This window comes from Nerophis ophidion, linkage group LG28, assembly GCF_033978795.1.
Source record: "Nerophis ophidion isolate RoL-2023_Sa linkage group LG28, RoL_Noph_v1.0, whole genome shotgun sequence".
In the NCBI taxonomy this organism is placed as follows: domain Eukaryota; kingdom Metazoa; phylum Chordata; class Actinopteri; order Syngnathiformes; family Syngnathidae; genus Nerophis; species Nerophis ophidion.
This window is the reverse complement of record NC_084638.1, coordinates 27,882,841-27,909,541: the sequence shown is the minus strand read 5'-3', so window position 1 is coordinate 27,909,541 and position 26,701 is coordinate 27,882,841. Positions and strand designations below refer to the sequence as shown.

Below are 26,701 nucleotides of genomic sequence, written 5' to 3'. Positions count from 1 at the left end.
TCGGTGAGAAAATTGAGCTTGCGCCTCCCGTACAGCTGCCGTCGACTTCCCCGAGACACTGCGTGTCAACACCCGGCCGTGGACGTACACTTCCGACTATCAGGTACTGTTAAACTCACTAAAACACTAGCAACAAAATAGAAAGATAAGGGATTTCCCAGAATGATCCTAGTAAATGTCTCTAAAACACGAATCTTTCATCCTCGCTCAAATTAATGGGGAAATTGTCGTTTTCTCGGTCCGAATAGCACTTTTTGTTGGAGGCTCCCATTAAAAACAATGTGAATATGTGAGGAGCCCCCACACGTGTGACGTCATTGTCTGCGACTTCCGGTAGAAGCAGGGCTTTTCTCCAGTTACGAACTTTATCGTGGATGTTCTCTACTAAATCCTTTCAGCAAAAATATGGCAATATCGTGAAATGATCAAGTATGACACATAGAATAGACCTGCTATCCCCGTTTGAATAAGAAAATCTCATTTCAGTAGGCCTTTAAGCTCACTTAAATGTAAAGTAGAAAATCAATGTAAAAGTAATTCTTTAGTACACTTTAACAGAAATCGATCTGGAAAGATCGACTTCAGAGGTTGGCGAGCTATGAACAGGAAGTTAACGAGCAGATTAGTAAGAGCAGAGAGAACCTCTACACAGCAACTAAATGCCCACGTCCAAAAACTCAAAATGAGGTCTTATGTTACCGTTGTGTCAAAAGCCAAAATGAGGCGCAACTTTCATTTTTTTTAGAAAAGGTTCTATTGAAATTCATATGACAAATAGAATAGCACAATATATCTGGTTATCACTGCAACAGATGTTGCAATATGGATTTTAGGCTGTCCATCGTTGGCTAAAACTACAAACCCCGTTTTCATATGAGTTGGGAAATTGTGTTCCATGTAAATATAAACAGAATACAATGATTTGCAAATAATTTTCAACCCATATTCAGTTGAATATGCTACAAAGACAACATATTTGATGTTCAAACTGATAAACATTTTTTTTTGGTTCAAATAACCATTAACTTAAGAATTTGATGCCAGCAACACGTGACAAAGAAGTTGGAAAGGTGGCAATAAATACTGATAAACAAACACTTATTTGGACCATCCCACAGGTGTGCAGACTAATTGGGAACAGGTGGGTGCCATGATTGGGTCTAAAAACAGCTTCCCAAAAAATGCTCAGTCTTTCACAAGAAAGGATCGGGCGAGGTACGCCCCTTTGTCCAAAACTGTGTGAGCAAATAGTCAAACAGTTTAAGAACAACGTTTCTCAAAGTGCAATTGCAAGAAATTTAGGGATTTCAACATCTCCGGTCCATAATGTCATCAAAAGGTTCAGAGAATTTGGAGAAATCACTGCACGTAAGAAGCATGGACGGAAACCAACATTATACAACCACGACCTTCGATCGCTCAGACGGTACTGTATCAAAAACCGACATCAATCTCTACATGGGCTCAGGAACACTTCAGAAACCCACTGTCACTAAATAAAGTCTGTCGCTACATCTGTAAGTGCAAGTTAAAGCTCTAATATGCAAAGCAAAAGCTATTTATCAACAACATCCAGAAACACCGCCAGCTTCTCTGGGCCCGAGATCATCTAAGATGGACTGATGCAAAGTGGAAAAGTGTTCTGTGGTCTGACGAGTCCACATTTCAAATGGTTTTTGGAAATATTCGTCATCAAAGCATCTGTGATGGTATGGGGGGTGCATTATAGTGCCCAAGGCATGGGTAACTTACACATCTGTGAAGGCACCATTAATGCTGAAAGGCACATACAGGTTTTGGAACAACATTTGCTGCCATCTAAGCGCCGTCTTTTTCATTGACGCCCCTGCTTATTTCAGCAGGACAATGCCAAGCCACATTCAGCACGTGTTACAACAGCGTGGCTTCGCAAAAAAAGTTTCCTGGCCCGCCTGCAGTCCAGACCTGTCTCACATTGAAAATGTGTGGCACATTATGAAGCGTAAAATATAACAGCGGAGACCCCGGACTGTTGAACGACTGAAGCTCTACATAAAACAAGAATAGGAAAGAATTTCACTTTCAAAGCTTCAACAATTAGTTTCCTTAGTTCCCAAACATTTATTAAATGTCGTTAAAAGAAAATGTGATGTAACACAGTGGTGAACACGTCCTTTCTCAACTACTTTGGCACGTGTTGCAGCCATGAAATTCTAATTTAATTATTGTTTGCAAAAAAAAAGAAAGTTTATGATTTGAACATCAAATATCTTGTCTTTGTAGTACATTCATTAGAATATGGGTTAAAAGGATTTGCAAATCATTGTATTCTGTTTTTATTTACATCTAACACAATTTCCCAACCCATATGGAAACAGGGTTTGTAGTTAAAACTATACATTTTATAAGCAGTAAAATATGAATGAAAAATACCAAAGCAACTGAAAACAACAGGTAGTTGAGCCTGGGGCTGGGCGATATATCGATATACGCGATATATCGCAGGTTTGTTTCTGTGCAATATAGAAAATGACTATATCGTAATATTCGAGTAGACGTTCTCACACAGTTGTTTTTAGCTGCGGGCATTACACTACAGGCTCTCCTCGCTCTTTCCTGTGTCCCCTTCTCACAGACAAGCAGGCGCACATTCTTACATAAGTCACATATTGTCATGTCATAGGTCACATACGTATACGCCCTCTCCCTGCAGAGAGGTAGCGGCGTGGCTAACGTTAGATGTGATGCTAGCGGGTTGTTGCCAGAGAAAGATGGTGCGAATCTCGTAACAAATGAAGGAAGAATTAATTCCCAAGAAAAACAGCACGGGGTCCATCGTCTGGCGGTGGTTCGGCTTCAAGCGAGATTATGTCGAATAGCACAACTTTAATTTGTCATGTGTGGGGCACAAGCGTTGCTATCAAAAGAAGCAATACTGCTAATACGTAGCACCATTTGAAAAGTCACCTGCTAATAACTTTAAGAAATACAGTTTTGGTAAATTGACTTGTGATTTCCTTCTCTGTATGAAAGTTTAAAAGTGGTATATATTAGTGCAGTATGAACAAGAATGTTTAAAGGGGAACATTATCACCAGACCTATGTAAGCGTCAATATATACCTTGATGGTGCAGAAAAAGACCATGTATTTTTTTAATCCGATTTCCGAACTCTAAATGGGTGAATTTTGGCGAATTAAACGCCTTTCTGTTCATCGCTCTTTTTGCGATGACGTCAGAACGTGACGTCGCCGAGGTAATACAGCCGCCATTTTCATTTTCAACACATTACAAACACCGGGTCTAAGCTCTGTTATTTTCCGTTTTTCGACAATTTTTTGGAACTTTGGAGACATCATGCCTCGTCGGTGTGTTGTCGGAGGGTGTAACAACACTAACAGGGAGGGATTCAAGTTGCACCACTGGCCCCAAGATGCGAAAGTGTCTGCCGCCAGACCCCCATTGAATGTACCAGAGTGTCTCCACATTTTACCGGCGATGACAGACATGGCAAAGAGATGTATGGATAACCTGCAGATGTATTTGCAACGATAAATTCAACAAAATCACAAAGGTGAGTTTTGTTGATGTTGACTTATGTGCTAATCAGACATATTTGGTTGCGGCGTGACTGCCAGCTAACCGATGCTAACATGCTACACTAATCAACGCTAACATGCTTTTTACCGGCGGTGCTAAAGCAGACATGGCACAGAGATGTATGGATAACCTGCAGATGCATTTGCAACTATAAAGTCAACTAAATCACAAAGGTGAGTTTTGTTGATGTTGACTGCCAGTTAATCGATGCTAACATGCTACGCTAATTGACACTAACATGCTATTTACCGGCAGTGCTGAAGCAGACATGGCACAGAGATGTATGGATAACCTTCAGATGCATTTGCAACTATAAAGTCAACTAAATCACAAAGGTGAGTTTTGTTGATGTTGACTGCCAGTTAATCGATGCTAACATGCTACGCTAATCGATGTTAACATGCTACGCTAATCGACACTAACATGCTATTTACCGGCGGTGCTAAAGCAGACATGGCACAGAGATGTATGGATAACCTGCAGATGCATTTGCAACTATAAAGTCAACTAAATCACAAAGGTGAGTTTTGTTGATGTTGACTGCCAGTTAATCGATGCTAACATGCTACGCTAATCGATGCTAACATGCTATCTACCGGCGGTGCTAAAGCAGACATGGCACAAAGATTTATGGATAACCTGCAGATGCATTTGCAACTATATTACGTTTCCTTCCACCCACATTTAAGGCGAAAAAAACACTTACCAATTGAAGGATTTATGTTGCTCCAGTGTCACAAGATGCGAAAGTCCTGATCGCTTGGTCCGCAAATTTTACCGGCGATGCTAACGCAGCTATTCGGCCATGCTATGGCTATGAATAGCGTCAATAGCTATTCGCTCAATAGCTTCAGTTTCTTCTTCAATACTTTCATACTCCAACCATCTGTTTCAATACATGTGTAATCTGTTGAATCGCTTAAGTCGCTGAAATCCGAGTCTGAATCCGAGCTAATGTCACCATATCTTGCTGGGGTATTCGCCGTTGTTTGTTTACATTGGCAGCACTGTATGACGTCACAGGGAAATGGATAGTCGCATCGCGAATAGCGAAAATCAAGCACTTTAAAGCTTTTTTTAGGGATATTCGGGGACCGGTAAAATTTTGAAAAAAACTTCAAAAAATACAACAGGCCACTGGGAACTGATTTTTATTGTTTTTAACCCTTTTGAAATTGTGATAATGTTCCCCTTTAATGTAGACACACAAAATCACCATACTGCTGTGATTATATGTATCCAGTGTTCATTCAAGGCTAAAGGAAAATACAGAGAAATCTATCGTAGATCGCGATATGGCCTAAAAATATTGCTGTATTAAAAAAAGGCAATATCGCCCAGCCCTAGTTCAGCCATTTAATAAATGAATTGCCAATAGCTTTTTCTGTGGTTACTATTTTCGGACAGACTACAAATGTGACCATCATCAACCCCACTGGCTGCAACCCACCTGTGTGCACGCATGACAGCTGCAGCCAACCTTTCCTTCTATGCAAATGTCAAGTTTCCACTGGAAACAATAGAGATGGTGGCAGATCACATGTCAATGAATATACAGTAGGTGGTTCCGCTCATGTTATGTATGGTCTATTATAGTATGTGTCGTCAGTAGGCCTGAGCAGACAGTCAATAAGTCTATAATCGAACAAAAAAATACAAAATGTAGTTGATTACTTTGCTGGCATCGATAAATTGCTATGTCCGTGTACGTTTGTTTTCTTTGTCTCTGGCTTCAAACAGGGAGAAAGAGGTCTCACTCTGTGCATTATTGCTCTCAACACCTGAACGCGTTTATTTAACAATGAACTTAACTAAATGCATGCATCCATTTTCTACCGCTTATTCCCTTTGGGGTGAGTCCTCTTTTTAGTCATCCACCATCTTTGCCACGGTGGGCAGAGAGTGGGGCGGCGAGCTTACGCACACAGAATTCACGGATATTGCTTTCCTACTCATGACTCACTCATGAAAAGTTCCGCAAAGTAACAAAAATGCAGAGGAAAAAACATTGTAACAAAGCCAAATTTCCCATTGTAGTAATATCGCAGCTTCAATATGAGTAGATCAACACGGGCAAACGACCGAACGAGCGAGAATGTCTTGATGGGAGCAAAAAAACACTCAACCTTGTTTTTCCAAATGGGAAAAAATACATTTTAAGATGTTCAATATCTATTTAAGTTTACAGAGAGTTATTAAATACTTTTTTTTTCCAGATAAAGTATTTTGCCCTCCAATTACAATACAATGGTGAACAATAATAAAGTAATGAGAAGTAAAGGTTCATATAATTTTTAGAGCTGTGAAACAATGATTTTTTTTTTTTTTTTAATCAAATTATTCACATTTTAGAATGTGGACAAATCACGAATAATCACATTGCTTTCATAATTAAAATTTGCTAAAGAAAAGACTCCAATAGTTGTACACAAATGCACAACAACATCCAGGGTGTCTAGCTCTTTTATTGAGGGCCACATCAGACTTATGAGGACCCTCAGAGGGTCATCTGTAACAGTGAATAATATATGAACATAAATGTATGGATTTGCTTCAAGTTATTAATATACAATTGCCTACGCATGCATATTATGTTTTCTTATGTACACTGTGAAAATAAAATTGTAATGTCTGCTGGCAGCCCAGTCGCCAGATGACTACCATAATATTCACAGTGCTTTTTACAGCATTTACCGCAAATGGAAGTACAATTTTCTGGGGTAAAATTTTGGCAGTCAGCTGCCAGTTTTTAACTGCACAATCTTGTAATTTTAACAGTGTAAATGTAGTTAGATAACTTGATTTCAAATTACAATGCAAGCAGCAATTTGCGTATTTATTTTAATTTTAACACAAAAAAGTTTGGCATGTATGATAATATAACATTTACATTATTAAATACTTATAAAGTTTAAAAGATATGCAATTGTATGCAGTACATGTATTTTTTCCTGTCAAGTACTTTATTGATACATATTATATCCAAGCCACATAAAATGAGGTGACGGGTGATATCAGCCTCCCAGGCCATTAGTTTGACAGATGAGGTGTAAATAAAGCTATAATTTTTTGCAATTAGTCACATGAGTTAACTTATTAAATGTGACAGCCCTGATCATTTTAAAAGGTTACTTGCATTATTATTACAAATGATTGAATTAGTGCTTAATTTGTTCACAATATAATGCTGAAAATAATATAGTTTATTGCCAATCATTTGTGGGACAGAGTTGTAACAATTGATTAATATATCGATAGATCGAATTATACTACAGGGTTTCCCACACATTCATTTGTGGCGGCCCGCCACGAAAGAATTACGGCCGTCACAAATTTAAAAAAAAATTAAAAATTAAAAAAAATTTGGGGGGGGGGGCTTTTGACTTGCTTGACCGCTCATAAAAGCAATTGGACTCTGTCTGTGAATGAAGCTTGTAGTTACAGATTATATAAATATGTAAATATTATATAAATATGTATATAAATATGTACATAAATTGTTGTAATTATATTCGAACTCCGCGATCTTCTTGGTCATCGCCGCCGCCGCCCTAACCCAATCCCCGACCACACCCCCACAATTAGATGCCTGACCTGTGGGAAACACTGTACTATATAGGGAATTAGAGTTGGGCGATAAATCAAATATACTCGATGTATTGCAGGTTTGTCTCTGTGCGATATAGAAAATGACTATCGTGATATTAGAGTATAATTTCTCCCGCAGTTGCTTTTGGCTGCGGGCATTACACTACAGGCTTTTTTTCACGGTGGTTTGGCTTCAAGCGGGAAGATGTCGAACAAGTATGCGGCAAAAGTGTTGTTACAAAAAGCAGCACCTACTGCTAATTTGTAGTATTATTTGAAAATGTCACCCGGTAGAGAATGAAGAGTGCTTGAAACTCCGCATGTAAACATCTACGTTTGGTGCCATTCCCACTAGAGATGCGCGGATAGGCAATTATATCATCCTCAACAGCATCACCAAAGTCGTCATCCACCCGCCGTCCACCCGAACAAACACTTTATCAGAACCACAGCCGCCCGCTGAAATACATCAGAGGTCAGCCACCTTTACCACTCACAGAGCTATTGAAACCCGTTTCACAGAGTAATGAAGACAATTGGAGCCGCTAGCGTTCTCGCGATTATCCAATTTTCGTTCATCCTGATGACAAGAATATGGGCGTGCTGTGAAGCCATTGCCTTTGACACCTTCAACAACATGTACAATCCGATTGTTACTCCGGCAACATGTTGTGTGCAGCTTCCGTAATCACACGTACAAGAGTGAAAGGCATAATGGGTGATACAGAGTACACTTATGGTTGTGATATAAACAACTTTAACACTTACTAATATGCGCCACGCTGTGAAGCCACACCAAACAAGATTGACAAACACATTTCGAGACAACATCCTCACAGTAACACAACATAAACGCAACACAACAAATACCCAGAATCCTTTGTATCTGTGACACATCCTGAATATATTTTACACCCCCGCACCCCCAACCCAAATATTTCCGGATGATTCAACCGCCACCCGCCCGAATCTAATTAAAATCAATTTTTTCGTCATGTCACCCGCCCGACCAGCGGTTTATCCGCGGACGAGACCGCAAACCGTGCATCTCTAATACCCACAAAATGCCGAAGCAACCATTTCCAGATCAACACCGTCTGAAAAAAAATAGTCAACAACAGAAGGAGATAACGTCCGCAGGAACCTACCACATAGCAAAGGACATACACTATTTGATTTCCTATTATGCAGCTCATTTTTATTTGACAGTTATTGAAATATCTTGTATGACATCATGCACAAATGTGCACTTTATTTTTTTCAAACTATTGTAGTTGCATTCTGTACAAAAAGTGCACTTTATTTTAGTGTGGTTTTGATATGTCATCTTAGTGACATCATGCACAAAAGTGCATTAATAGCTTGTTTTAAAATGTCTCTGACAATCTTGTAATTTCTGTTTTGAAATGACGTGACTTGAGCAGTAGCACAAACATTGTTTAATGAATAGAGTTTTGGTAAATGAACTTAATTGTGTTTTTTTTCTCTGCATGAAAGTTTAAAATGAGCACATATTAATGCAGTATGAACAAGAATGTTTTAATGTAGACACATAGAATCATCGTACTGCTGTGACTTTATGTGTCAAGGGTTCATTCAAGGCTATAAGGCAAAATATTGAGATATATATCGTGTATCGTAACATGGCTTAGAAATAGAAATATTAATAAAAGGCCATATCGCCCAGCCCTATAGGGAATTGATCTATTTAATCAATACAGAAAAAAGGAAAACATTGGACTTGTTAAGAACGGCAAACTTTGTGTGAATTTTTGAATTTAAAAAATTAGGTAAGTTAAATGTCAAGTCTATTTGCCAGTCTGTGACATCCTCAAAACAAAAATGGTGGATAGCTACGGTGCTCGAGAAAGGTCATAACGAACGCAAACACCAAAAGACAACATCAATAATTGGTCAAGTCGCCACATCACCACGGGGCCCACACAGATAAACAACATTCACACTCACTTTCACACACTAGGACCAATTTAGTGTTGCCAATCAACCTATCCCCAGGGGCGTGTCTTTGGAGGTGGGAGGAAGCCGGAGTACCCGGAGGGAACCCACGCAGTCACGGGGAGAACATGTAAATTCCACACAGAAAGAACCTCAGCCTGGGAATCGAACCCAGGACCTTCTTATTGAGAGGCATTCTGCCCAAGTGCAGCTGGGATAGGCTCCAGCCCCATCGTGACCCCGAAAGGGACAAGCAACACAACAACTTTCAGTTACAGCACGATTAAAACCACAAGAAATACAAACGCCGCAACATGATCATTTAAAGCCGCAACAACCACACCAGAAGGGACAGCAGAACAAGTTACGATGAGGCACCGACTTACGGAACACAAGGAGAATTTATTTCATGAGGAATAAATAAATAGAAGAGACGAATGAAGGAGGCTATGGAAATTGGGAAGTGAGGGGCAATCACCATCAACAGGGATGATTCCGCACACCTGGGACACTGTCTGTCATTGATGGCAGAGCGGAGAACAGATACTGTATGGCCGGGTCGGGCAACTTTATTTAGCAGGTAAATCTACTTTTAACATATTGGTTATTGTACTTTTATTGAAAATGGCTTAAATGTTGAAAATGTGAGCAGAAAATGTTTCCCCTCGTTAATTCAACGTAAAGATTTGGTTGCACTTTATTCAAATACAATGTGAATGCGCGTTGGCCATTCATTTTTGTTTACATCCATAAATCATTTATACATAACTATTTTACACAAAATAACAGGAATATAGAAAACTTCCCCTGCAGTGTCCAGTATCAACTATTTATTTCAGTCACACTGAGCTGTTTTTTTGCTAAAAAGTTGATGTATCCATTTCGACTCGGACAATCCTTTCAAATTGTATCGTTCTAAAAAAAAAAATTATATCGGCCCTGAATCGTATCAGCAACCACAAATATCAAATGAAATTGTTGTTAAAGGGGAACATTATCACAATTTCAAAAGGGTTAAAAACAATAATCAGTTCCCAGTGGCTTGTTTTATTTTTCTAAGTTTTTTTCAAAATTTTACACCTCCCGGAATATCCCTAAAAAAAGCTTTAAAGTACTTGATTTTCGCTATTTGCGATGAGACTGTCCATTTCCCTGTGACATCATACAGGGCTGCCAATACAAACAACATGGCGGTTACCACAGCAAGATATAGCGACATTAGCTCGGATTCAGACTCGGATTTCAGCGGCTTAAGCGTTTCAACAGATTACGCATGTATTGAAACAGATGGTCGGAGTATGGAGGCAGATAGCGAAAACGAAATTGAAGCAGAAATTGAAGCTATTGCGCGAATAGCTATTGACGCTATTCGGCCATAGCATGGGTGTACCTAATGAAGTGGCCCATAGCATGGCTGCCTTATTAGCATCGCCGGTAAAATATGCAGACCAAACGATCAGGACTTCGCATCTTGTGACACTGGAGCAACTTAAATCCGTCGATTGGTAAGTGTTTGTTTCGCATTAAAAGTGGGTATCTAGTTTCAAATGTACATACAGCTAGCGTAAATAGCATGTTAGCATCGATTAGCATTGCAAGTTATCTTTGATTAGCTGGCAGTCATGCCGTGACCAAATATGTCTGATTAGCACATAAGTCAACAACATCAACAAAACTCACCTTTGTGATTTCGTTGACTTCATCGTTGCAAATGCATCTGCAGGTTATCCACACATCTCTGTGCCATGTCTGCCTTAGCATCGCCGGTAAAATGTGCAGACACTCTGGCACATTCAATGGGGGTCTGGCGGCAGATTTTTTGCCAGTGGTGCAACTTGAATCCCTCCCTGTTAGTGTTGTTACACCCTCCGACAACACACCGACGAGGCATGATGTCTCAAAGGGTCCAAAAAATAGTCGAAAAAACGTAAAATAACAGAGCTGAGACCCGGTGTTTGTAATGTGAAAATGAAAATGGCGGGTGTGTCACCTCGGTGACGTCACGTTCTGACGTCATCGCTAAAAGACCGATAAACAGAAAGGCGTTTAATTTGCCAAAATTCACCCATTTAGTGTTCGGAAATCGGTTAAAAAAATACATGGTCTTTTTTCTGCAACATCAAGGTATATATTGACGCTTGCATAGGTTTGGTGATAATGTTCCCCTTTAAAACAAATACCGTATTTACTTGAATTGCCACAGGGCATATAGTATGTGCCTGCCTTGAATTACTGCCGGGTCAAACTCGCTTCCCAAAATAATTAGCGCATGCTCAGTATTAGCGCCTGGTCAAACTCGTGATATCACGAGTGACACTTCCCCTGTCATCATTTTCAAAATGGAGGAGGCTGATTTCAATACCGGTAATTTGAAATCGCATAAAGAGAAGAAGATTAAAGGCCTACTGAAACCCACTACTACCCAACACGCAGTCTGATAGTTTATGTATCAATGATGAAATACTAACATTGCAACACATGCCAATACGGCCTTTTTAGTTTACTTAATTGCAATTTTTTATTTCCCGGGAGTTTCTTCTTGAAAACGTCGCGTAATGATGACGTGTACGCGTGACGTCACAGGCTGTTAGGAAATATGAGCGCTGCACACACACACAGCTAAAAGTCATCTGCTTTAACGGCATAATTACACAGTATTTTGGAGCTCTGTGTTGCTGAATCTTTTGCAATTTGTTCAATTAATATTGGAGAAGTTAAAGTAGAAAGATGGAGTTGGGAAGCTTTAGCCTTTAGCCACACAAACACACTGTGATTCCTTGCTTAAAATTCCCGGACGTGAAACTTGACTATGGATCACAGCGGTCAAGCGAACATGGATCCTGACCGAATGTGTTTCGGTGAGAAAATTGTGGTAAAAAGTCGCTTCTTACCGGAATAAAGCTAAGCTTGTGCCGTCCATAAAGCTGCCGTCGACTTCCCTGAGACATTGGCGTCAAGACACCCGTGGACACACACCTCCGACTATCAGGTACTGTTAAACTCACTAAAACACTAGCAACACAATAGAAAAATAAGGGATTTCCCAGAATTATCCTAATATATGTCTCTGAAAACATCTGAATTCGTCCCAATGCAATCGCGTTTTTTTTTTCCTAGTCCGTCGCTATCAATATCCTCAAACACGAATTTTTCATCCTCGCTCAAATTAATGGGGAAATTGTCGTTTTCTCGGTCCGAACAGCTGTTTTTGTTGGAGGCTCCCATTAAAAACAATGTGAATATGTGAGGAGCCATCAATATGTGACGTCATCGTCTGCGACTTCCGGTAAAGGCAGGGCTTTTCTGTTAGCTACCGAAAGTTGCAAACTTTATCGTGGATGTTCTCTACTAAATCCTTTCAGCAAAAATATGGCAATATCGCGAAATGATCAAGTATGACTAGGGGTGTAACGGTACGTGTATTTGTATTGAACCGTTTCGGTACGTTGGTTTCGGTTCAGAGGTGTACCGAAGGAGTAGACATGCTAGCAGGCTAGGACAACATGTAAAAGCCAGAGCTGCCACGTTAAGATCTCCCGTTTGGGAACACTTTGGCTGCGTGATACAACAATGGAGGACAGAGGTTTGCCAAGATTGTTCAGCAGCTGCTTCTGACAACACGTCAAGCATGTGTTGCACCTTTCCTGCTTACGGCTCCCATAGTGTCTCCCTTGTGCGCACAACCCTTCACTCTACACGGCAGTGGGTCACAGTTCCGGACTCCAGGGTAAATGAAGAGTCCGGCAATTAATTGCAAATCGTGGCTTTATTAAGGTCTTGCACACAGCCAATCCAACAAAACACTAGGCACTCCCCGCACTCACGCTACGCTCCCTCACCAGGTTCGCTTGCCCACTATGACGTCACATGCTGTCCCATTATAAAGGGCCACACACACACACACACACACACACACACACACACACGCGCGCTACTCTCATAACACAGTGGTTCTCAACCTTTTTTCAGTGATGTACCCCCTGTGAAAAATTTTTTAATTTAAGTACCCCCTAATCAGAGCAAAGCATTTTTGGTTGAAAAAAAGAGATAAAGAAGTAAAATACAGCACTATGTCATCCGTTTCTGAGTTATTAAATTGTATAACAGTTGTCTTTCTTTATCTATTTGGAAAGAAAGATATAAAAATAACTAAAAACTTGTTGAAAAATAAACAAGTGATTCAATTCAAATTAAAGATTTCTACACATAGAAGTAATCATCAACTTAAAGTGCCCTCTTTGGGGATTGTAATAGAGATCCATCTGGATTCATCAACTTCATTCTAAACATTTCTTCACAAAAAAAGAAACCTTTAACATCAATATTTATGGAAAATGTCAAAAAAAAAAACGGCGGGCAGTGTTGATGAACGTGGACCCCGACTGAAACAAGGTGAAAAACTTATTGGGGTGTTAGCATTTAGTGGTCAATTGTACGGAATATGTTCTGAACTGTGCAATCTACTAATAAAAGTCTCCATCAATCAATCAATCAATCAATCAATCAAAAAAAGCACTTTATATGTAGAAAGGTTGTGTTAAGAAACCATTCTGAGCCTTATCTTATTTAGTTTTTATTTTATATTTGTTATGTGTGTATTAACCCTGGCAATGGACCCTGTGTGTATATATGTATGTTATGCCATTGTTTACAAATTTGGTAAATAAATAACCAAAAAATGTATATTTTGTTGTTATCTTACTGTACCGAAAATGAACCGAACCGTGACCTCTGAACCGAGGTACGTACCGAACCGAAATTTTTGTGTACCGTTACACCCCTAAGTATGACACATAGAATGGACCTGCGATCCCCGTTTAAATAAGAAAATCTCATTTCAGTAGGCCTTTAAGTGAAGTGAAGTGAATTATGTTTATATAGCGCTTTTCTCTAGTGACTCAAAGCGCTTTACATAGTGACACCCAATATCTAGGTTACATTTAAACCAGTGTGGGTGGCACTGGGAGCAGGTGGGTAAAGTGTCTTGCCCAAGGACACAACGGCAGTGACTAGGATGGCGGAAGCGGGAATCGAACCTGCAACCCTCAAATTGCTGGCACGGCCACTCTACCAACCGGGCTATACCGCCCCCTTTAAGAGCTATTCAGTAGAATTTAAGGTCCAAGCTAACATCACACTCATTTTTTTACTGCATACCTTTGGTAAGTGCTGGAGTGAGAAGGGATTTTAAAATAATTAGCGCATGCTTACTTTTACCGCATGCCTTTGATAAGCGCAGGAGTGAGAAGAGGTTTTGAATTAATTAGCGCCCCGGCGGTAATTCAAGGAAATACGGTAGTTCCACCCTTAGTGGGACAATATATCGTCCAGTAAAATGTATCGGCGGCTCAGGCCAAGTTGGCAGGTGCAAATTGATGACCAGCACTAAACACATCCAAACGTCACTTCTGACAAATAAATAGCACATTAGGGTATAACAGAAGTAAAAGATCTTACCCATGTGATCAAGATATCTTTAGGTGGGCATCATCGCTCTGTTGCCCTCAAGAATGCTCACTCAACCCCTGAGACACAAAAATAGTTGTCAGTCAACAAACGCATGGTAAAAACATTCATATTCCTGAAAAATACGACACTTGGTCGTGAAGTGCGCTTCTTAGGCAGCGACCAGACTACCTGCAGCCATCTAAGCCCCACGTTAATATGTTTAAAGTGTAGTTCAAGTGAGAAGTGTGCAAGTCCGGGTCAGATGTCGGAACACAGAGTACTTCTGACAGAACTAACACAATGACTTGCTCTCAAATGGACACTTTAGCAAGGACGCGTCGGAGGCTGAAAAGGCCCAAACAATAACATTTGTCGACATTGACTATGTTTCCATGCACTAAATTAGTCTGATTTCTCAAATAGTTTGGTTATTTGTATTTTCACACCTACATATGAAATTGCAGTGTCTATGCACATTCCTTAATGCAATTATGGGCCATACACTGTATCCCTTCCGTACATTGGGGGCACTTATTTCCTTAAATGTAGAATAGAGTTGAATGGTCATTATTGCAATGAACAGGTTCAAAGAACAACGAAATTGGAGCAGATCCTCCTAAGGTGCATATACAATATGGTAATATAAATAGTAAAAAAAAAGGATAGAGATGAGAGATGTATCTATGTATATGTATATATATCCACACAGATGCATATATGCATGCCTATGAATATATATACACACATAAATATAACATTATAGCACATTGTAGTCCGAAAAAATTGGAAAATAATTTAAACATTACACATGAGGACATGATGGACATATTGTGCAAGTACAGATTATTGTATTGTTTTTCCGGTTGACCCATGACTTTACACCAAAACAAGGCATATTTGCGGCAAATCAACATATTATTTTTTGTTTTACCTGATGTCCGCCGTAATATTGCCACTTATATTACGTCTCTAATTACTATGTTGACGTTAAATAGCAAACAGCATTAAAAAAAGTATCTCAGAGTGCGCTGAAAACATGACACTAGCACCAAAAAGGTCACGGAATTGCTGGATTGGATGCGGACTGGAAAGACTGGAAAGGAAATTTTCGAATGTCTCAAAGTTCAATCAATAATCTGTGGATTGATGGAAGGAGTTTTAAGTATGAAGCAGAAGACCGCTCGTTCGTGCCCAAACACCGCAATGTACATACACTTTTGCCCGCTCGATGGAGAACCAAATAAATGTGTCACTTTCCATGTCTATGGATAATATAAAAACGGAAGGAAAATCTTGACAGCGACAAACTTGTTATGACACCGTTCTTCATCAGTTGTCCCCGATCAGTCACAGACAAAGGTACTGAGGAGACACTGAACATTGAACGCGGAATAGAGAAAAGAGTTTTCCACTCTTTTTAATTCCCATTTTATTCACAATAACAAATTTGGGTAACAGTCCGGTTCACCTTTTACTATCAAACGAAAAAAAAACAAGAACTATTTTTACGTCAAATAATTTTTCCCTTCCAAAGGAAAAACAGATGACCGCGACGTACACGGATCTTTGCCGCGTTCCAGTTACTTCATAAGTTCGAAGTTGGCGCTGGATGTGACTTCACAGCCGAGTTGTGAGTGTTCACGTCACGATGTCAGATATCGAAACAACGAAAGCCGTTTTTGCGCTTTTCTTGTCTGAACATGAACAACTTACGGGAAAATATGCTAAGTTTTTCTGCAACCTTTACTTTACACACGCCGTATATACCACATAAAATAGATGTAGTTTACGCTACAACAGGGGTCGGGAACCTTTTTGGCTGAGAGAGCCAAAAAGTCAAATATTTTAAAATGTATTTCCGTAAGAGCCATATAATATTTTTTCTTAACACTGAACACAACTAAACACGTGCATTTTTAAGTAAGACCGACATTTCTTGAGTATAATAGGTCTCTCATTCTTTGTAATAACATTGTTATTCTTAAGATAACTGTGGAGGGGGCGTGGCCTGCAGCAAACTGGGGTGTGCCAGGACCGGCCTCGAAATCAGCGACAGGTGGGTAGATGGACCACCCGGGCCTTGTTATCTAATCACCTGTCGCTCTGTTATTAGCAGCAGCCAGGAAGAGAGACGGGGTTGGTGCTGGAGCCAGAGCGCGAGCGAGAACGAAAGAGAAAAATACAAATGCTGGAAAGCAACTGAGAGACTTATTGAAAAATAAAACAATATTGTCTGAAGAACCCCCAGGAGGGCCAGCTCCACACTAACCAATAATAAATAAATAACTTCTTACCATTAACGCAAATTCTTGAACAGGTGTGGTAGAAACCGGATGGATGGATTAAAAATGCATGAGAATGTTTTATATTTTGAACATTATTTTTAACACTGTAATGACAAGTGGAATTATTAATTACACTTGTGTTAAGCAATGTCAGCTCAGATTTATCCGAGAGCCAGATGCAGTCATCAAAAGAGCCACATCTGGCTCGCGAGCCATAGGTTCACTACCCCTGCGCTACAGTGACGTTACCAAATAAACGTACAACAATACGTCGTATATGGCTGATTAACTGCGACCATAACTAATCAGAGGTGTTAATAACAGATAACACTGTTGAAAAATTACTGAATTGATTTCAACTCAATGAATCGCTTCACATCGCATTGTTGAAAAAATTAAGATCGTTCCTGAATTTAATTGAATCGATTCCGCCATCTTTTAAACCAAGGGTAGGGAACCTATGGCCCCCGAGCCAGATGTGGCTCTTTTGATGACTGCATCTGGCGTTCAGATAAATCTTAGCTGACACTGCTTAATACGATAAGTGATGAATAATTTGCTGGTAATCAATCACAAGTGTTAAAAATAATGGTTTAAATATAAAACATTCTCATGCATTTGAATCCATCCATCCGTTTTCTTCCACACCTGTTCAAAAAGTCGCATTGATGGTAAGAACTATTTCATTTATCATGGGTTAGCTTCGAAATAACAATATTAGAAAGAATAAGAGACTTAAAATTGTCGGTCTTACTTAAAATGCACGCATTTAGTTGTATTCAGTGTTAAAAAATATTACATGGCTCTCAAGGGAAATACATTTGAAAATATTTCAGCCAAAAAGGTTTCCCGACCCCTGTTTTATACAAACTCCGAGGGTGGTGAGTATGCTCCATCTTTCAGAGCCGGAAATTAGAGGGGCGCTCAAGTTGAAACTCCAAATCGGAAAATCCGACAACTGGAGCGCACCAACAGAATGCTTCTTTTGGGACCGATTATTTGAGAAATCGGACTAATTTAGAGCATGGAAACAAAGTCGATTCCAGACTCATTGAAAATGCTATAACAACAGATGATACAAGTGGGACATATACAGGCTTGTGTATGGACTGCACAGAAAATGAGACATTCATATCTGTAACAGATATTGGTAATGACAGCATATTTGGGTTAAAAATATTTTTCGCAAACCAGTATATATAATCTACCAATAATGTGCTGTTGTTGAGTGTCTAGAGTTTGGCAGAGTAACCATGTTATTCTACTCAATATTAGTAGGTGGCAGCCGGTAGCGAATTGCTTTGTAGAGGTCGACAACACGTCGTGTGAAACAATAATGGTTTGTCGTGAGGCAGCAGGAGGCAGCATGCAGGTAAAAAAGGTATCTAATGCTTCAACCAAAAATTAAAAAACAGGTGAGTGCCTCTAAAAAAAGGCATTAAAGCTAAGATGGCTATGCAGAACGAAACTAAAACTGGACTGGCTACAAAGTAAACAAAAACAGAATGCTGGACGACAGCAAAGACTTGCAGCGTGTGGAGCAGAGACGGCGTCCACAAAGTACACCCGTACATGACATGCAACAACAGAAATATTCTTGATTGCTAAAACAAAGCAGGTGCGGGGAATAGCGCTCTAAGGAAGACATGAACCTGCCACAGGAACGTACCGACAAAACAGGAAAAGCCACTAAAATAGGAGCGCAAGACAAGAACTAAAACACCAAAAAAACTCAAAATGATGTGACTGGTCGTGACAGTACACCTACTTTGAGACAAAATCTATTTGATATTGATCTATATTGATTGGTTATGGTTTAAATTAATATCCAACAATAGCGACTTATTTACCGGTCGATCTACGTACCCATCCTCACCTATGGTCATGAGCTCTGGGTTATGACCGAAAGGACAAGATCACGGGTACAAGTTGGAAGCAATTTGCAAAAAGATTGTGCATTATACAAAATTGCTCAAATTGGTATCGTGCGTACAACAGCAGCATGTCAACATGCTAATTAGCGCTGCTAGATCAATAGGATAGCACGGCTTGTTAGCCGATTTACGGAAATACGCCGCCAATCCCCCACCGGCTGCGGATGGGAACAAAATACAGTCTTGACCGGTGTTGTACCGAAATCTGTTACCCATCGGAATTTGTAACTCCAGGGGGCGATGTTCCCATGGCGTTTGTTTGATGGTTAAACGGCAAGGCCAAAGAGGAGAAGAAGAACGCTTGCGTAAATGGCGTAAACTATCCTTAAGGCGTTTGTTTGATGGTTAAACGGCAAGGCCAAAGAGGAGGAGAAGAACGCTTGCGTACATTATCATTAAGGCGTTTGTTTGATGGTTAAACGGCAAGACCAAAGAGGAGAAGAAGAACGCTTGCGTAAATGGCGTAAACTATCCTTAAGGCGTTTGTTTGATGGTTAAACGGCAAGGCCAAAGAAGAGGAGAAGAAGAACGCTTACGTAAATGGCGTAAACTATCTTTAAGGCGTTTGTTTGATGGTTAAACGGCAAGGCCAAAGAGGAGGAGAAGAAGAAGAACGCTTGCGTAAATGGCTTAAACTATCCTTAAGGCGTTTGTTTGATTGTTAAACGGCAAGGCCAAAGAGGAGGAGAAGAAAGCTTGCGTAAATTATCATTAAGGTGTTTGTTTGATGGTTAAACGGCAAGACCAAAGAGAAGAAGAACGCTTGCGTAAATGGCGTAAACTATCCTTAAGGCGTTTGTTTGATGGTTAAACGGCAAGGCCAAAGAGTAGGAGAAGAACGCTTGCGTAAATGGCGTAAACTATCCTTAAGGCGTTTGTTTGATGGTTAAACGGCAAGGCCAAAGAGGAGAAGAAGAACGCTTGCGTAAACTATCCTTAAGGCGTTTGTTTAATGGTTAAACGGCAAGGCTAAAGAGGAGAAGAAGAACGCTTGCGTAAATGGCGTAAACTATACTTAAGGCGTTTGTTTGATGGTTAAACGGCGAGGCCAAAGAGGAGAAGAAGAACGCTTGCGTAAACTATCCTTAAGGCGTTTGTTTGATGGTTAAACGGCAAGGCCAAAGAGGAGAAGAAGAACGCTTGCGTAAACTATCCTTAAGGCGTTTGTTTGATGGTTAAATGGCAAGGCCAAAGAGGAGGAGAAGAACGCTTGCGTAAATTATCATTAAGGTGTTTGTTTGATGGTTAAACGGCAAGACCAAAGAGGAGAAGAAGAACGCTTGCGTAAATGGCGTAAACTATCCTTAAGGCGTTTGTTTGATGGTTAAACGGCAAGGCCAAAGAGGAGAAGAAGAACGCTTGCGTAAACTATCCTTAAGGCGTTTGTTTAATGGTTAAACGGCAAGGCTAAAGAGGAGAAGAAGAACGCTTGCGTAAATGGCGTAAACTATCCTTAAGGCGTTTGTTTGATGGTTAAACGGCAAGGCCAAAGAGGAGGAGGAGAAGAACGCTTGCGTAAATGGCGTAAACTATCCTTAAGGCGTTTGTTTGATGGTTAAACGGCAAGGCCAAAGAGGAGAAGAAGAACGCTTGCGTAAACTATCCTTAAGGCGTTTGTTTAATGGTTAAACGGCAAGGCCAAAGAGGAGAAGAACGCTTGCGTAAATGGCGTAAACTATTCTTAAGGCGTTTGATGGATAAACGGCAAGGCTAAAGAGGAGAAGAAGAACGCTTGCGTAAATGGCGTAAACTATCCTTAAGGCGTTTGTTTGATGGTTAAACGGCAAGGCCAAAGAAGAGAAGAAGAACGCTTGCGTAAATGGCGTAAACTATCTTTAAGGCGTTTGTTTGATGGTTAAACGGCAAGGCCAAAGTAGAACAGAAGAAGAACGCTTGCGTAAATGGCGTAAACTATCTTTAAGGCGTTTGTTTTATGGTTAAACGGCAAGACCAAAGAGGAGGAGAAGAACGCTTGCGTAAATTATCATTAAGGTGTTTGTTTGATGGTTAAACGGCAAGGCCAAAGAGGAGAAGAAGAACGCTTGCGTAAATGGTGTAAACTATCCTTAAGGCGTTTGTTTGATGGTTAAACGGCAAGGCCAAAGAGGAGGAGGAGAAGAACGCTTGCGTAAATGGCGTAAACTATCCTTAAGGCGTTTGTTTGATGGTTAAACGGCAAGGCCAAAGAGGAGAAGAAGAACGCTTGCGTAAACTATCCTTAAGGCGTTTGTTTAATGGTTAAACGGCAAGGCCAAAGAGGAGAAGAACGCTTGCGTAAATGGCGTAAACTATTCTTAAGGCGTTTGATGGATAAACGGCAAGGCTAAAGAGGAGAAGAAGAACGCTTGCGTAAATGGCGTAAACTATCCTTAAGGCGTTTGTTTGATGGTTAAACGGCAAGGCCAAAGAAGAGAAGAAGAACGCTTGCGTAAATGGCGTAAACTATCTTTAAGGCGTTTGTTTGATGGTTAAACGGCAAGGCCAAAGTAGAACAGAAGAAGAACGCTTGCGTAAATGGCGTAAACTATCTTTAAGGCGTTTGTTTTATGGTTAAACGGCAAGGCCAAAGAGGAGGAGAAGAACGCTTGCGTAAATTATCATTAAGGTGTTTGTTCGATGGTTAAACGGCAAGGCCAAAGAGGAGAAGAAGAACGCTTGCGTAAATGGTGTAAACTATCCTTAAGGCGTTTGTTTGATGGTTAAACGGCAAGGCCAAAGAAGAGGAGAAGAAGAAAGCTTGCGTAAATGGCGTAAACTATCTTTAAGGCGTTTGTTTGATGGTTAAACGGCAAGGCCAAAGAGGAGGAGAAGAAGAAGAACGCTTGCGTAAATGGCTTAAACTATCCTTAAGGCGTTTGTTTGATGGTTAAACGGCCAGGCCAAAGAGGAAAAGAACGCTTGCGTAAATGGTGTAAACTATCCTTAAGGCGTTTGTTTGATGGTTAAACGGCAACGCTAAAGAGGAGGAGAAGAAGAACGCTTGCGTAAATGGCGTAAACTATCTTTAAGGCGTTTGTTTGATGGTTAAACGGCAAGGCCAAAGAGGAGAAGAAGAACGCTTGCGTAAATGGCGTAAATTATCCTTAAGACGTTTGTTTGATGGTTAAACGGCAAGGCCAAAGAAGAGAAGAAGAACGCTTGCGTAAATGGCGTAAACTATCCTTAAGGCGTTTGTTTAATGGTTAAACGGCAAGGCCAAAGAAGAGAAGAAGAACGCTTGCGTAAATGGCGTAAACTATCCTTAAGGCGTTTGTTTGATGGTTAAACTGCAAGGCCAAAGAGGAGAAGAAGAACGCTTGCGTAAATGGCGTAAACTATCCTTAAGGCGTTTGTTTGATGGTTAAACGGCAAGGCCAAAGAAGAGAAGAAGAACGCTTGCGTAAATGGCGTAAATTATCCTTAATGCTGAAACGTCAGTTGTCAGAATTTCAGCATTAATAAATTACACAGGTTCTTGAAATCAATGACTTACTTTCTTTATAGTATGAGTCCATTGTATCAGTTGTTGATATTCTCTCACACGCATACATTTTCCGGATTAAAAGCTATCATTGAATGAAACGTCAGTTGTCATAATTTCAGGATAGTTTACGCCATTTACGCAAGCGTTCTTCTTCTCCTCCTCTTTGGCCTTGCCGTTTAACCATCAAACAAACGCCATCGGAACATCGCCCCCTGGAGTTACAAATTCCGATGGGTAACAGATTTCGGTACAACACCGGCACGCTGTTTAGTGCACTTCGCCTCCCGCTACATTTGCTACTAATGTATGCTGCTCCATTGTGTATCAAGGAAACAATCACAAGTGCTGTCATCGTTCCATAGTGTTGCATTCAGACGTAGTGGATGCACGGGAATTCCAAAACGCTTGTTGTTAATCTAGATCAGTGGTTCTTAACCTTGTTGGAGGCACTGAACCCCACCAGTTTCATATGCGCATTAACCGAACCCTTCTTTAGTGAAAAATAAAATGTTTTTTTGTCAAATTCAAGACAAAGTTGTTTGTTTTTGGTAACACTTTAGTATAGGGGAACATAGTCTAAGTAACAAAGACGTAATTTTGAGATATTTGGACACTAGGGTAACATATTCTAAGTAATAGAATATGTTAGTTATTTGATTAGGCTTAGGGTCAGGATTAAAGGGTTAGGGTTATAATAAGGCCATGCCGAACAAGGCATTAATTAGTACTTAATGACTAGTTAATAATAAGAATGGATTATATTTATATTGCGCTTTTCTATTGTTAGATGCTCACAGAGAAGTGGGAACCCATCATTCATTCACACCTGGTGGTGGTAAGCTACATTTGTAGCCACAGCTGCCCTGGGGTAGACTGACGGAAGCGTGGCTGCCAGTTTGCGCCTACGGCCCCTCCGACTACCACCAATCATTCATTCATCATTCATTCACCAGTGTGAGCGGCAAGGGTGAAGTGTCCTGCCCAAGGACACAACGGCAGCAATTTGGATGTCAATGGGTGGGAAGCGAACCTGCAACCCTCAGGTTTCTGGCATGGCCGCTCTACACACTACGTCATGCTGCCCCCTAAGTTAAGAACCAATATGTTACTAATTTGCATGTTAATAAGCAACTAATTAATGGTGAATATGTTCCCCATACTAAAGGGTGGCCATATTTATTTTACTGGTGCACAAAATCAATCGTGCATGAACATCACCTTGTTCAAAAAACAAAACTAAGACAGTGCATAAACTCACAACAAATTACACACCTGCAAATCAGTCAGCTGTTGCCGTATCTGTAACATGTCTCTCACAGTTGAAGTGTACCTATGATGAAAATTACAGACCTCTGTCATCATTTTAAGTGGGAGAGTCTGACTAAATTTGCCCCACTGTGTATATATATATATATATATATATATATATATATATATAAATATATGAAAAAACACAAGAGGCTATATCATCCCGATTTTATTATATATATATATATATATATATATATATATATATATATATATATATATATATATATATATATACATACAAAAACCATTTCCATATGAGTGGGGAAATTGTGTTAGATGTAAATATAAACGGAATAAAAGGATTTGCAAATCATTTTCAACCCATATCAGTTGAATATGCTACAAAGACAACATATTTTCGCAAATAACTACAGAATTCTCATCAAACACTTATTTGGAACATCCCACAGGTGTGCAGGCTAATTGGGAACAGGTGGATGCCATGTATGGGTATAAAAACAGCTTCCCAAAAAATGCTCAGTCTTTCACAAGAAAGGATGAGGCGAGGTACACCCCTTTGTCCACAACTGTGTGAGCAAATAGTCAAACAGTTTAAGAACAACGTTTCTCAAAGTGCAATTGCAAGAAATTTAGGGATTTCAACATCTACGGTCCATAATATCATCAAAAGGTTCAGAGAATCTGGAGAAATCACTCCACGTAAGCGGCATGGCCGGAAACCAACATTGAATGACCGTGACCTACGGTCCCTCAGATTGCGCTGTATAAAAAACCGACATCAACCTCTAATGGATATCACCACATGGGCGACAGAAAACCAATGTCACTAAATACAGTTTGTCGCTACATCTGTAAGTGCAAGTTAAGAACCAATATGTTACTAATTTGCATGTTAATTAGCAACTAATTGATGTTGAATATGTTCCCCAAACTAAAGGGTGGCCATACTTATTTTACCGGTGGACAAAATCAACCGTGCATGAACATCAATCTTGTTCAAACAACAAAACTAAGACAGTGCATAAACTCACAACAAATTACACACCTGCAAATCAGTCAGGTGTTGCCGTATCTGTAACAAACCACAACACAAACCACTACGACATCCTCGGTAGGCCCACATAATAACTGCAGAATGCTCATCAAGCACTTATTTGGAACATCCCACAGGTGTGCAGGCTAATAGGGAACAGGTGGGTGCCATGTATGGGTATAAAAACAGTTTCCCAAAAAATGCGCAGTCTTTCACAAGAAAGGATGAGGCGAGGTACACCCCTTTGTCCACAACTGCGTGAGCAAATAGTCAAACAGTTTAAGAACAACGTTTCTCAAAGTGCAATTGCGAGAAATTTAGGGATTTCAACATCTACGGTCCATAATATCATCAAAAGGTTCAGAGAATCTGGAGAAATCACTCCTCGTAAGCGGCATGGCCGGAAACCAACATTGAATGACCGTGACCTACGATCCCTCAGATGGCGCCGTATCAAAAACCGACATCAACCTCTAATGGATATCACCACATGGGCTTCAGAAAACCACTGTCACTAAATACAGTTTGTCGCTACATCTGTAAGTGCAAGTTAAGAACCAATATGTTACTAATTTGCATGTTAATTAGCAACTAATTGATGTTGAATATGTTCCCCAAACTAAAGGGTGGCCATACTTATTTTACCGGTGGACAAAATCAACCGTGCATGAACATCAATCTTGTTCAAACAACAAAACTAAGACAGTGCATAAACTCACAACAAATTACACACCTGCAAATCAGTCAGCTGTTGCCGTATCTGTAACAAACCACAACACAAACCACTACGACATCCTCGGTAGGCCCACATAATAACTGCAGAATGCTCATCAAGCACTTATTTGGAACATCCCACAGGTGTGCAGGCTAATAGGGAACAGGTGGGTGCCATGTATGGGTATAAAAACAGTTTCCCAAAAAATGCTCAGTCTTTCACAAGAAAGGATGGGGCGAGGTACACCCCTTTGTCCACAACTGCGTGAGCAAATAGTCAAACAGTTTAAGAACAACGTTTCTCAAAGTGCAATTGCAAGAAATTTAGGGATTTCAACATCTACGGTCCATAATATCATCAAAAGGTTCAGAGAATCTGGAGAAATCACTCCTCGTAAGCGGCATGGCCGGAAACCAACATTGAATGACCGTGACCTACGATCCCTCAAATGGCGCCGTATCAAAAACCGACATCAACCTCTAATGGATATCACCACATGGGCTTCAGAAAACCACTGTCACTAAATCTGTAAGTGCAAGTTAAGCGCCATGCCGCCCCCTAAGTTAAGAACCAATATGTTACTAATTTGCATGTTAATAAGCAACTAAATAATGGTGAATATGTTCCCCATACTAAAAGGTGGCCATATTTATTTTACTGGTGCACAAAATGAACCGTGCATGAACATCACCTTGTTCAAACAACCAAACTAAGACAGTGCATAAACTCACAACAAATTACAAACCTGCAAATCAGTCAGCTGTGCCGTATCTGTAACTTGCAAACATGGAGAAGTTTGTATTTACACGAAGAGTCGGGAGTGTTTTGATCTCCGCCGAACCCCTGAGGTCGACTCACCGAACCCTGGTTAAGAACCACTGATGTAGATCATACGCATCGACTCCTAAAATGATAAATAAACAAGAAGTGTCGTTTGTTTACATTAAAAAAAACAGGTCATGCTCTCATTGGGGTTTGGTTATTGTGGCGATCGCCGCACAAGGCGGTTTCCAATTGTAGCACAACTGGCGTGGGTCGTCCACGGTTAGCCGCACAATCGGAGGTGTGTGGCCCACGCCTGGCGATTGCACGCGTGTCCCCGCCGAATTACGTTACGATTAGCTCATGTTGCGATGGGATTAGAATAAGCGCCGTAACACAAGCGGCTAGGTTAGCCTAGCCTAGCCTAGCCTAGCCTAAAGATGCTAACGCGCTCAACTGAGAGTGTGTCTATAATCTGGTACCTACTTGGGTTTAAACCTCTCAAAATGGACGAGGCCTTCGACAGTTCTCGTGTACAAACCAGACCATGTCATGTGTGTTATTTTTTTGGGGGGCGAATGTTACATCAATCGTTAGAGTTATAATATTAAAGCTAAAGCCAGGCGGTAAAGAAGCCTGCAACGGTTTCAGACGTTCGACATTGTGG

At 40.3% G+C, this 26,701-nt stretch overlaps 2 protein-coding genes across 13 annotated transcripts in view; one reads left to right on the top strand and one right to left on the bottom strand.

The window, feature by feature from the left end:
• The window catches only part of LOC133545263 (BMP/retinoic acid-inducible neural-specific protein 3-like), a 1,164,151-nt gene that overhangs the window by 321,530 nt on the left and 815,920 nt on the right, over positions 1-26,701 (top strand). The window lies entirely within an intron of this gene.
• Positions 1-26,701, bottom strand: part of LOC133545095 (F-box-like/WD repeat-containing protein TBL1XR1) — a 108,079-nt gene that overhangs the window by 80,934 nt on the left and 444 nt on the right. For 3 of the 9 annotated variants that reach the window (XM_061890435.1, XM_061890434.1, XM_061890440.1), the window contains exon 2: positions 14,580-14,647. The gene's annotated coding sequence lies outside the window, so the exon portion shown is untranslated. Of the gene's footprint in view, positions 1-14,579; positions 14,648-23,524; positions 23,583-26,017; positions 26,177-26,520; positions 26,662-26,701 lie in introns of those variants that run through there. The other 6 variants (XM_061890436.1, XM_061890430.1, XM_061890438.1 and 3 more) reach the window with 6 other exon arrangements.